Source organism: Xenia sp. Carnegie-2017, unplaced genomic scaffold (assembly GCF_021976095.1).
Source record: "Xenia sp. Carnegie-2017 unplaced genomic scaffold, XeniaSp_v1 HiC_scaffold_2, whole genome shotgun sequence".
NCBI classification, from domain to species: domain Eukaryota; kingdom Metazoa; phylum Cnidaria; class Anthozoa; order Malacalcyonacea; family Xeniidae; genus Xenia; species Xenia sp. Carnegie-2017.
In genome coordinates this window covers 3,270,942-3,283,058 of record NW_025813482.1, presented here as the reverse complement: position 1 = coordinate 3,283,058, position 12,117 = coordinate 3,270,942, and the positions used below count along the sequence as shown (strand labels likewise).

General features: G+C 31.6%; 1 long non-coding RNA gene across 1 annotated transcript; it reads right to left on the bottom strand.

Annotated features, from left to right (window-relative positions):
- Nucleotides 1-1,040: 1,040 nt before the first annotated feature.
- Nucleotides 1,041-3,889, bottom strand: LOC124440297. Its single transcript, XR_006946647.1, has 2 exons — nucleotides 3,729-3,889; nucleotides 1,041-1,518 (listed from the first exon to the last, which is right to left on the bottom strand). It is a non-coding gene; the product is annotated as an uncharacterized LOC124440297 (long non-coding RNA).
- Nucleotides 3,890-12,117: the final 8,228 nt, after the last annotated feature.

The window sequence follows — 12,117 nt, the reverse complement described above, 5'->3', positions numbered from 1 at the left end:
AATATGTATGTTTTAACTTATAGTTTCTGGTGACACTTCACAAGTTATAATATCATATTTGGAAAACTTTCTCAGAATGAAATTTTGCTTTATACTTACCGTGACATAAATGCATAAGCGATGTTTATTATTTTGTTTCAAAGTCTATGCAACTTCTTGTTTTTATAATCAAATTCGTAGACATGATATGTACATGATTAGTGATTTGTAAATGTCTTATTTGAGACCATACTGTATGACATGATTCAGTTAGCACAAAATAAGATTCCTTATTGAATCGTTTTGGTTGAATTGATGAGAGTTTCATTCAACAGAAAAATGGTTTGGAAATTCGGTGAGATAATTTTTGTCCAAAAGTCTACGTAAAGAGCACTGACGTGCTGGGAAGTAAGTGTTTTCCTATGTTGCGTGTTTGACAAACTACTGCGATATCTTCAAAATACATCAGTTGGGAAGAAGATATTTCATATTTTTTGTTTTTCTCTGTATCCATTTGGACGAGTCTAATTCATAAGTAGAGTAAAAGCAGTACTGACGGAAAGCTTACAGTTGGTGGAAAATCATGCAGGAACAACTTTTTATGAATGATATCAAGTAATAGAAAATTGTGCTGAAATAGTTTAATAATATATTGCAATAAAATAATAAATATAATTTACAATAAGAAATACATATATGGTAAATGAAAACATTGAAAATGCTTTCAATAGTTTTTAAATTGCTCTATAAGTGACTTTATTACTTCTTATTAGATTTATCTAAGTACATGCATCAACACTATTATACCGTAGTGAACCCGAACAATATGAAGAAAATAAACTTTGTTTTGCATGCATAAATAAAAGATTATAATTCCCGTATGTCAATGAAATAAAATTCCGCGTGCAAAATGATCTTTACTTTCTAAATGTAACATAGTTTTAGAAAAAGTTATCAAATGTTAACGATGCCGTTTCCTCTTTCACCATGAACTTACTTTCCATTTTCTTTATTCATGTATCGTTTCCTTGGCCTTTCCTTCATTTCCGTTTTCATTTTTCTCGTCGTGGATGGAAGTGATAACTCTTGTACGAGTAAATGTAGGGGCTCGCAGGGGAAATGGGGTGAAATAGATGTTGTGAAGAGGTGGGAAAACCGGGTATGTTGGTTGTGTTGGATGCCTTTGATAGAGGTGCGTGTTGTTAAAAGAACGGGTATTGGTGTGTGGAAAGATTCTTGATGGTTGTGGAATTAATGCAGCATCTTTCATTAGAACGTCGATGTACTTGATGGTATACATGAGGTCGCCATTGTTACGTTGAAGGAACATTTCGAGTCTATCAGGAAAAATGTTTGGAAATATTTTTAGGAGCAGCTGGATATTTGAGGGAATTGGTTTTGAATTTTGTCCATTTTGGATGATTTTGGATTGTAAATCAGCTACAACTTCGTGAGTGGATTGGCTGTAAGAAGATTGTCTTTTTCCATTTTGTTTTGGCATTTTTTCCTTTTTTTTAATGTGTGGCTCTTGCAATTCGTCTATAAAAGACAAAATCACAAATTGATAATTAAATTTTGTGTCACGTGATTGTTTGTTTTACGCATCCGAATTTTGTCAAACACGTAGGCATATGATATTAACCTTACACCTAGTGACAAAATTTCACAAAGTTAACACATTCAATTTCATACATTGATACAGATAGATAATATTGAGAAGACAATAATGTTCAACTATAGTTTTGTTCTCACTATCCTCTCAATAACCTTTTGATAGGACCTTAATCAACTTATTGCCGTTGATTTTGTGCAAGTTGCGATTAAATGAGAGGTTTAATCTTCGAGCCTTGAGTCATTGCAAGTATCGAATATTTCATTGTATTCATTAGCCAGGCCAGACTCGCCTGATATTATCGGTACTCATAAAAATACAAGCTAAACATTTTCTATACCAGAGCACTTTTGTAGCCGAGCACTTTAAAAGTGGCAAAAAAAAACTCAAAATGGAAAATTAGATAAAAAAAGGTTTAAAACACCAATCTTATGAAACGTTTAGAGGAATAAAATCGAGACTATAACTTTTAAACTTTATATGATCTCAGGAAGCAGATATTAGTCATAAGTAAAACGTTTACGCTTTAGAAATTGACCTATTGTTCATAAAAGGCTTATAACAAAGAAGATTTTCGCGTCTAGTAATCCTGACTGTGAACAGCAGTTTATGAACAATAGCGGTTTATACGATTGCTGAGATAGTATTGTCATTAACTGTTTTCATTCAACACATACATTTCTTGATGTTTATCTTGAGAAATTCATAATCAATAACTTTGTTATAAACGTATTTTAATTTCAAATTAGTGGTTATAATATTTTTGCTCAAAACTGAAGCCCGGTTTGGTTATGTTGTATAATGAAACATATTCCAACGTAATAGTCATCTGGAAAATCATGCATTAGAGCTCTTAGTATTTATAGAAACATACATGAAAACGTAGTTCTACGACTGGTGATATTCTGACTCCATTTCAAAAGCGACATTTCATACAGTGTTTACAGTGCACAGTGTTTAAGATAAAATTGAGTAAAAGTTGTTAAAATAACTATATTTTCTTTGCCAACGTCAAAAGTGTTAAATAAGAAAAATCAAATTTATCAACTTTATATTGTTTCAGTTCTTTGTTTGATAGCGTGGTCTTGTAGAAACATATAAATGTAAACGTATCTTCGTTCAGTAAATAATTTCATTAACTTACGCTCTAGGCACTTTTTGGTGTTAAACCTGTACAATCTAGGTTTCTACAATTGGAAAATGTTATACATATTTGGCGCAAAATTAAAACCCAAACTATACGTTGCGCAAAATCATAAGTGACCATATAATGTGAACACATAATTATATAATTTTTAATCGGTTAGAATAACACTCCCATGCAAAAGCATTCTGGTAAAGTATAAGCCCGTCTGAATTATGTAGACCGAAACGGTGGCCGAAACGTTGTTAAAACGATTCTTGCTATCCAAACTTGAAGAAATAATATGAAAATAGTGATTCAGTTCATTTGTATTAGTTCCCAATGCCAAAGAGCTTGCCATGGCCAAACAAACAATTGTAATGTATTGACTCAATGCAAGAAGTGGTAAATGTTGCTGTCTTTTCAGCATGTGAATTTTTCCTCACAATGCCACGCACACAGAATGATTCAACGCAAACATTTCTCCGACGGACGCGATGTTTCTACCACGCGGTAAACGAAAATAGATACTAAAAGTGCTATTTATTGGCGAAGTGGTGGTTGTTGTAACACTGAAAATATTTTTAGTTTTACTCATTTCAAAATGATAAAAGTTCTATAAAATGAAGAATGGTAATTTTCTATAGCGGTGACATTTGTTCAGAATAGGTTACGCCAATGACAGAAAGGACAACGTAAATGACTTTCGTAACTAATGCTTCTAACACATGTTTCATTTTTCTAGACGATAATGCCATTCAAGTGAATCAGATCATTTTTCACACAAATAGTTTTTGAAAGATATTGTTTATCGTAGTGATGTGTGAAAAAACAGTTTGTAGCTAAGATCACTTTAGTGAAATTGAACATAAGAAAATAAAACTTGTTTAGTTGGACGAAATGATTTTTATTTCACCAAACAAACATCGCATATAGTGCAGGAATTATTGGGAGAATCAAATATTGTATCAGTTAAACATTTAACAAGAAAGTATAGATTGTTGTAAAACATACCATCTGATTCGAATAAGCGTTTGCTTTCTCTAAATATTGCTATTCTTGCAGCCGTCTGACGTCTTTCTTCTTCAGTATTCTTACATAAATTGCACTGGCAATCTTTATAAACACAGTCTTGTTTATGTCCTTTGACATTAACGGATATTCCGTGATTTCGGCATCTCCTACATTTGGGAGGACTCCTTCTCTTGATTCTGACTTTGCTCTGAATTTTTGGCATTTTTTTGTAATAAAACCTTGATAAGCCTCTAAGCGCGTCACGATAAAGAATGACTACAAACGAACAAATCAAAACTGATGAATGATATGCAAATAGTGTAAGTACGATGACGTATTGGCGTCAGCAGCATTTCATTGTCTATTTCATTGGCTAATGCATTGTCTATATCACTAAAATTAGCATATTATTCATGATAAAATTAATGCTGGTTGATGTGTCAAATTACTTACACCATGACAGAAGAGAAAAGTAAACCACCCTATCACCAGGTGAGAGGAGAATAATCAAAAGATCTTAAAGATAGACTTTAAAATGACTTTGTGACACACCATGTCTTCTTTATTGCACTGTCTACCTTATTGCACTGTATTCAAAAGTAACAATTGTAATGGATAAATCATAGTCGGTTTTAAATTCAGTCTTGCACAGGTGGTAAGTCGTTGCTAAAAAAAGAAAGTAAAAAGGAAGTTATTTACATCAATAAGACAAACATTCTTCCGTTGAATGGACATAGTTAACCTTCTACGCGTGCGCTTAAATAGCACACGAATGACAAATACTATACAACAATTTCTTGCTTAAGTGGCTCGAAACAAGTATACTCTTAAGCTGAATAAAGCTAAATGTAATATATCATATTGATGAACTTCATTTCATGATATTTTGGTGTTTTTTTTAGTCTAAGTAGAATCATAATATGTTGTTCCGGTTTTGTGTGGATATAGTTACAAAAGACATCGCACCTCTTTTTCCTCTTGCTATTTTCTGTCCAAGGCAATAGGAAATGTTTTCTTATTCGCGCTTTTGTCTTGGAGTAAATGTTTGATGGCTCACATCCACTAAAGAAGACCTAATGAACGTTGTTTGTAGACTAAATACATAAAGAATTGCGAAGTGTAGCCTAAATTTAAAAGAATGCTATTGTGCTATAATTTATTTGAGTAAAATCTGTTATCTTTAACAAAAACTAAGCTGCATGGCCACTAAATTTGCCTAGAATTCTTAATATCCGAAACTATCTTTATTATCATTTCTTTCTTTATAAAATGACTTATTTTACTATAGGCGTACACAAATATTTGGATTACAGAACCTGTGGTAGGACGTACTAATCAAAAGCTGTATTCACGTTTATATTCCGGCGTTTTAGAGAGAAAATGTAGCATACATGTATTACTTCATTTACATTAAATTTCCTTAGTTTTGTACTATATTTCGTACTGTGGTCTTTACGGACTATTATAATTTATCGCATATTATATGATTGTTATTATAGATATAAGTAACTAAAAAACAAGAAATCTTTTAAAGGATCTTATATAATCTCATTGGAAACCTTTCCGTTCTGTGAACACTTTGTAAAAACATGATGGCATATCTCACTGAAAATATTATTTAAAAAATTTTGTAGCAAGTTTTAGGGTGGAGAGCAAAGACGATTTTTTTGCTTACATGCATGGAATACAAGCCATGTTGTACAAATTTCCTTGCTGTAGTATAATAGAGTGGATCTTAAAAACTATCAAATGTATTATACAAAGTATTTTAATTGCATAAAGTTGTAATACAAATAGGAAGTCATTTATGCTGAAAAATTTCAAGTATTTGTCACTTTTGTTTACTCTGCATGTATCTTTCTGCGTTATATCAAATTGTTTGTTATGACATTGCCATGACAACTGCATGTACAATCTGGTGCTTGCAAATTTTATTGCTTTTGGTCACCTTCATTAGAAATTGATAATTTGATAAGCAGCAGAGAAAGCCTTCATGCTAACAAACCATTTTTGAACTTGAAAGAAAAAGACCAAAAACATGAGTGATTTGAAAAAGAAAAGTCTAAGACTGTAATAAAGTCTTTGTCATTTTATAAGATATCAGCCCATTTAAAGCTCTGCAAAGTCAGCGCTGATTACAAAGGAAAAATGTAAAAATTTTTTAAGAGCAAGGTGTCACTATCGGTTTGATATATCGCTCATATCAGCAATATAAACAATGATAAATGACACAATTTCTTTGACTAAGTGGTGTATAAACTATCCACTGGAAACGAATTTGGTATTTGGTTAAGGTATGTGCAGTACAGCTGATAAAATCTGCTACTTTTAATTAGCGTAAAGAAAAATCTGTTCTGGAAATAATTTGACAAATGTCTGAAATTTGAGAAACATTTACAAATGTCTGAAATTTGACAAATGTCTGAAATTTGAGAAACAAATACAAAACTGCGTCGGCAATTCTTTTTGAAAAGATATCTCTGTATAACTGAACTTTATGGTAAATTAAAAGATACATAAATATATGTGAAATCATTGTTTTTTTTTATTGAAAATTACTCAAAGTGAACAATCGAAACGTTATAAGATTAGAAAGAAAATTTGGAGCTCACATAAGATATTTCATATTTTGTGTTCTTCTCTGTATCCATTTGGACGAGTATAATTTATAAGTAGAGTAAAAGCAGTACTGAAGGAATGCTTACAGTTGGTGGAAAATCATGCAGGAACAAGTCTGTTTACGTTGATTGCTCTCACTTTTTATGACTGACATGAACAAATGGAAAATTGTGCTGAAATAGTTTAATAATATATTGCAATAAAATAATAAATAAAATTTACAATAAGAAATAAATATATGGTAAATAAAAACATTGAAAATGTTTTCAATAGTTTTTAAAATGCTCTATAAGTGACTTATTACTTATTATTAGTTTTATCTAAGTACTTCTATTAACACGATTATACCGTAGAGAATCTAAACTATATCGAAAAAATAAACTTTTGTTTTCCAAGCATAAATAAGTGTAATTCCGGTATATAAATAAAATAAAATTTTGCGTGCAAAATAATCTATATTTCGAAATGTAATATAGTCTTAGACATAATTATTAAATGTCAACTATGCCGTTTCCTGCTTCACCGTGAAGTTCCATTTTCTTTATTCACGTCTCGCTTCCTTCGCCTTTCCTTCATTTCCATTTTTATTTTTTTCGTCGTGGATGGAAGTGATAACTCTTGCACGAGTAAATGTAGGGCTCGCCAGAAGTGGAATAAAATAGGTGTTGTGAAAAGGTGGAAAATTTGGTATGTTGGTTGTGTTGGATGCCTTTGATGGTGGTGCGGTTGTTGAAAAAAACTGGTATTGGTGAGTGGAGAGCTTCTTGATGGATGTGGAAGTAATGCAACCTCTTTCATTAGACCTTTGATGTGCTTGATGGTGTACATGAGGTCGCCATTGTTACATCTAAGGTACATTTCGAGTCTATCAGGAAAAATGTTGGGGAATATTTTTACGAGCAGCTGGATACTTGACGGAATTGGTTTTTGATCAAATTGTTTGTTATGACATTGCCATGACAACTGCATGTACAATCTGGTGCTTGCAAATTTTATTGCTTTTGGTCACCTTCATTAGAAATTGATAATTTGATAAGCAGCAGAGAAAGCCTTCATGCTAACAAACCATTTTTGAACTTGAAAGAAAAAGACCAAAAACATGAGTGATTTGAAAAAGAAAAGTCTAAGACTGTAATAAAGTCTTTGTCATTTTATAAGATATCAGCCCATTTAAAGCTCTGCAAAGTCAGCGCTGATTACAAAGGAAAAATGTAAAAATTTTTTAAGAGCAAGGTGTCACTATCGGTTTGATATATCGCTCATATCAGCAATATAAACAATGATAAATGACACAATTTCTTTGACTAAGTGGTGTATAAACTATCCACTGGAAACGAATTTGGTATTTGGTTAAGGTATGTGCAGTACAGCTGATAAAATCTGCTACTTTTAATTAGCGTAAAGAAAAATCTGTTCTGGAAATAATTTGACAAATGTCTGAAATTTGAGAAACATTTACAAATGTCTGAAATTTGACAAATGTCTGAAATTTGAGAAACAAATACAAAACTGCGTCGGCAATTCTTTTTGAAAAGATATCTCTGTATAACTGAACTTTATGGTAAATTAAAAGATACATAAATATATGTGAAATCATTGTTTTTTTTTATTGAAAATTACTCAAAGTGAACAATCGAAACGTTATAAGATTAGAAAGAAAATTTGGAGCTCACATAAGATATTTCATATTTTGTGTTCTTCTCTGTATCCATTTGGACGAGTATAATTTATAAGTAGAGTAAAAGCAGTACTGAAGGAATGCTTACAGTTGGTGGAAAATCATGCAGGAACAAGTCTGTTTACGTTGATTGCTCTCACTTTTATGACTGACATGAACAAATGGAAAATTGTGCTGAAATAGTTTAATAATATATTGCAATAAAATAATAAATAAAATTTACAATAAGAAATAAATATATGGTAAATAAAAACATTGAAAATGTTTTCAATAGTTTTTAAAATGCTCTATAAGTGACTTATTACTTATTATTAGTTTTATCTAAGTACTTCTATTAACACGATTATACCGTAGAGAATCTAAACTATATCGAAAAAATAAACTTTTGTTTTCCAAGCATAAATAAGTGTAATTCCGGTATATAAATAAAATAAAATTTTGCGTGCAAAATAATCTATATTTCGAAATGTAATATAGTCTTAGACATAATTATTAAATGTCAACTATGCCGTTTCCTGCTTCACCGTGAAGTTCCATTTTCTTTATTCACGTCTCTTCCTTCGCCTTTCCTTCATTTCCATTTTATTTTTTCGTCGTGGATGGAAGTGATAACTCTTGCACGAGTAAATGTAGGCTCTGCAGGGAAGTGGAATAAAATAGGTGTTGTGAAAAGGTGGGAAAATTTGGTATGTTGGTTGTGTTGGATGCCTTTGATGGTGGTGCGGGTTGTTGAAAAACTGGTATTGGTGAGTGGAGAGCTTCTTGATGGATGTGGAGTAATGCAACATCTTTCATTAGACCTTTGATGTGCTTGATGGTGTACATGAGGTCGCCATTGTTACATCTAAGGTACATTTCGAGTCTATCAGGAAAAATGTTGGGGAATATTTTACGAGCAGCTGGATACTTGACGGAATTGGTTTTGATTTTGCCCATTTTGGATGATTTTGGATTGCAAATGAGCTATAACTTCGTTGGGTGGATTGGCTATTAGAAGATGGCCTTTTTCCCTTTTGTTTTGGCATTTTTCCTTTTTTTTCAACGTGTGGCTCCTGCAATTCATCTATAAAAGGTAAAATCACAAATTTTAAATTAAGTTTTTGTGTCACGTGATTATTTGTTTTACGCATCCCAATTTTGTCGAACACGCAGGCATATGCTAACAATCTTACACGTTTCAAAAAGTTAACACATTCAATTTCTACATTGATACAGATAGATAATATTGAGAAGACAATAATGTTCAACTATAAATTTGTTCCAACTATCTTGTCAATAACCTTTTCATAAGACCTCAATTAACTTAATCCGCTGATTTTGTGCCAATTACGAATAAATGAGAGGTTTAATCATTGAGCGAATATTTCATTGTATTCATTAGCCAGGCCAGACTCGCCTGAATTATCGTTAATCATAAAAATACAAGCTAAACATTTTCTATACCAGAGCACTTTTGTAGCCGAGCACTTTAACAGTGGCAAAAAAATTCAAAATGGAAAATTAGTTAAAAGAAAGTTTAAAAAACCAATCTTATCAAACATTTTAAAGAGTAAAATCTAGATTATCATTGTTAAAACTTTATATGAACTCAGGAAGCAGATATTTTTCATAATTATAGTCAGTTTTGCCATAGCCCATTGTTCTAAAATACATAAAACGCTGCCTAAAGGAAATAACTGAAGCCAGATCTTACACCATTACATGCCGTTGCATGTGTAGTGCTTCGAGATCCTTTAAAAAATTGATTGACTACAAACTAGGCTGTTGCAGTTTTTCGAAATATCGATAAATATCGTTTTTTTTAATATCGGTTCATAGATATTGGTTTTCTCGGTATATCAAATTATCAACATAACGAAAATATCGAAAAAAACCCCGAAATACACGGCGTTACGATATATTTTGATATTATAAACAGTTTTTAGGGGATTGGTATTTTGGTATGAGTAGTGTTAGTAGCGAACTGTAATACTTAGCTAGATTATAACTGTATGCTTTAATTGATGAAACTATTAAATGGTTTTGTATATCATTAGACAATTTTGACTCAATCACACGTGCGCAGCAATTGTTGGCTAAGTTTCAATTTGATCTACCTATATGTGTCATCACCAACAATACCATAAATAACAACAAAAATATCGGAAAAACGTATATCGATATTTTTTTTGATATATACCGCAACAGCCTTACATACGCTTGTCTTGGTGTGATATTGCTTGAAAAAATTATTAGACTTTTCTATTACAGGTAGCGTTTTATGTATTTTAGTTCAATGGTTTTGCCTTTTTTTAAGATGACGGCTTGCCTCACACGTAACTATAGAATTTTGAAGAGTCAAATATGTAGTAGTTTGGGTTTTACATTCTTTCTTCCACGCCCTAGTCCTGTTTAAGATATACCTTAACCAAAATGTTAACGCAATTGAAATCGACCTTTTGTTCATAACAAAGAAGATTTTCTCGTTTAGTAATCATGACTGTAAACAGCAGTTTATGAATAATAGTGCTTTATGCGATTGCTGGCACAGTATTGTCATTAACTATTTTCATTCAACACATGCATTTCTTGATGTTTATCTATAAATTCATAATCAATAACTTTTAAACGTATTTTAATTTTCAAATTATTGGTTATAATATTTTTTCTCAATACTGAAGCCCGGTTTGGTTATGTTGTATAATGAAACATGTTCCAACATAAAAAGTCATTCAGAAAACTCATGCATTAGAGCTCTTAGTATTTATAGAAACAGACATGAAAACGTAGTTCTACAACTGGTGATATTCTGACTCCATTTCAAAATCGACATTTCATACAGTGTTTCCAGTGCACAGTGTTTAAGACTAAATTGAGTAAAAGTTGTTAAAATAAATATGACATTTTCTTTGCCAACGTTAAAATTGTCAAACAAGAAAATTTGTCATCAACTTTAAATTGTTTCAGTTCTTTGTTTGATAGCGTGGTCTCGTAGAAACACATAAATGTAAACCTATCTTCGTTCAGTAAATAATTTCATTAACTTACGCTCTAGGCACTTTTTGGTGTTAAACCCGTACAATCTAGGTTTAATTGCAAAATGTTATACATATTTGGACCCAAAGTATACGTTGCGAAAAATCGTAAGTGATCATATAATGTGAACACATAATTATATAATTTTTAATCGGTTAGAATAACACTCCATTCAAAAGCATTCAGGTAAAGTATAAACGTGTCTGAATTGTAGACCGAAACGGTGGCCTTGTGATTCTTGCTATCCAAACTTGAAGAAATAATGTGAAAATAGTGATTCAGTTCATTTGTAATGTATTGACTCAATGCAAGTGGTAAATGTAGCTGTCTTTTCAGCATATTAATTTTTCCCTCCGATGCCACGCACATAGTTTGATTCAGCACAAACATTTCTCTGACAAGCGCGAAGTTTCTACCACGCGGTAATTGAAAATTCCAACTTAAAATGCGTCTTGTTGGTGAAGTGGTGGTTGTTATAACATTGAAAATATTTTTGGTTTTACTCATTTCAAAATGATAAAAGTTCTATAGAAATGAAAAATGGTAACTTTCTATTGCGGTGGCATTTGTTCAGAACAGGTTACGTCAATGACAGAAAGAACAACGTAAATAACTTTCGTATGATTTTTGAATGAAATATTTCTCATTCTGGAATAAAATCTTTTCTCTCGACCCAGGATTATGTCGTATATTTAGAAGAAAGAAATACAATTTTACTTTATACTTAAATATCAGGATTAAGTCGTAACTAATGCTTCTAACACATGTTTCATTAATCTCTACGATAGTGCCATTCAAGTGAGTCTGCTCGTTTTACACAAATAGTTTTTGAAAGATTTTGTCTATCGTAAAGATTTGTGAAAGACAGTTTGCTAGCTAAGATCACTTTAGAGAAATTGAACATAAGAAAACAAAATTTGTTTAGTTGGACGAAATGACTTTTATCCTTTCACCAACAAACATTGCATATTGTGTAGGAATTATTGGGAAAATCAAATATTGTATTAATTTAACATTAAACAAGAAAGTATAGATTATTGTGCAACATACCATCTGATTCAAACAAACGTTTGCTTT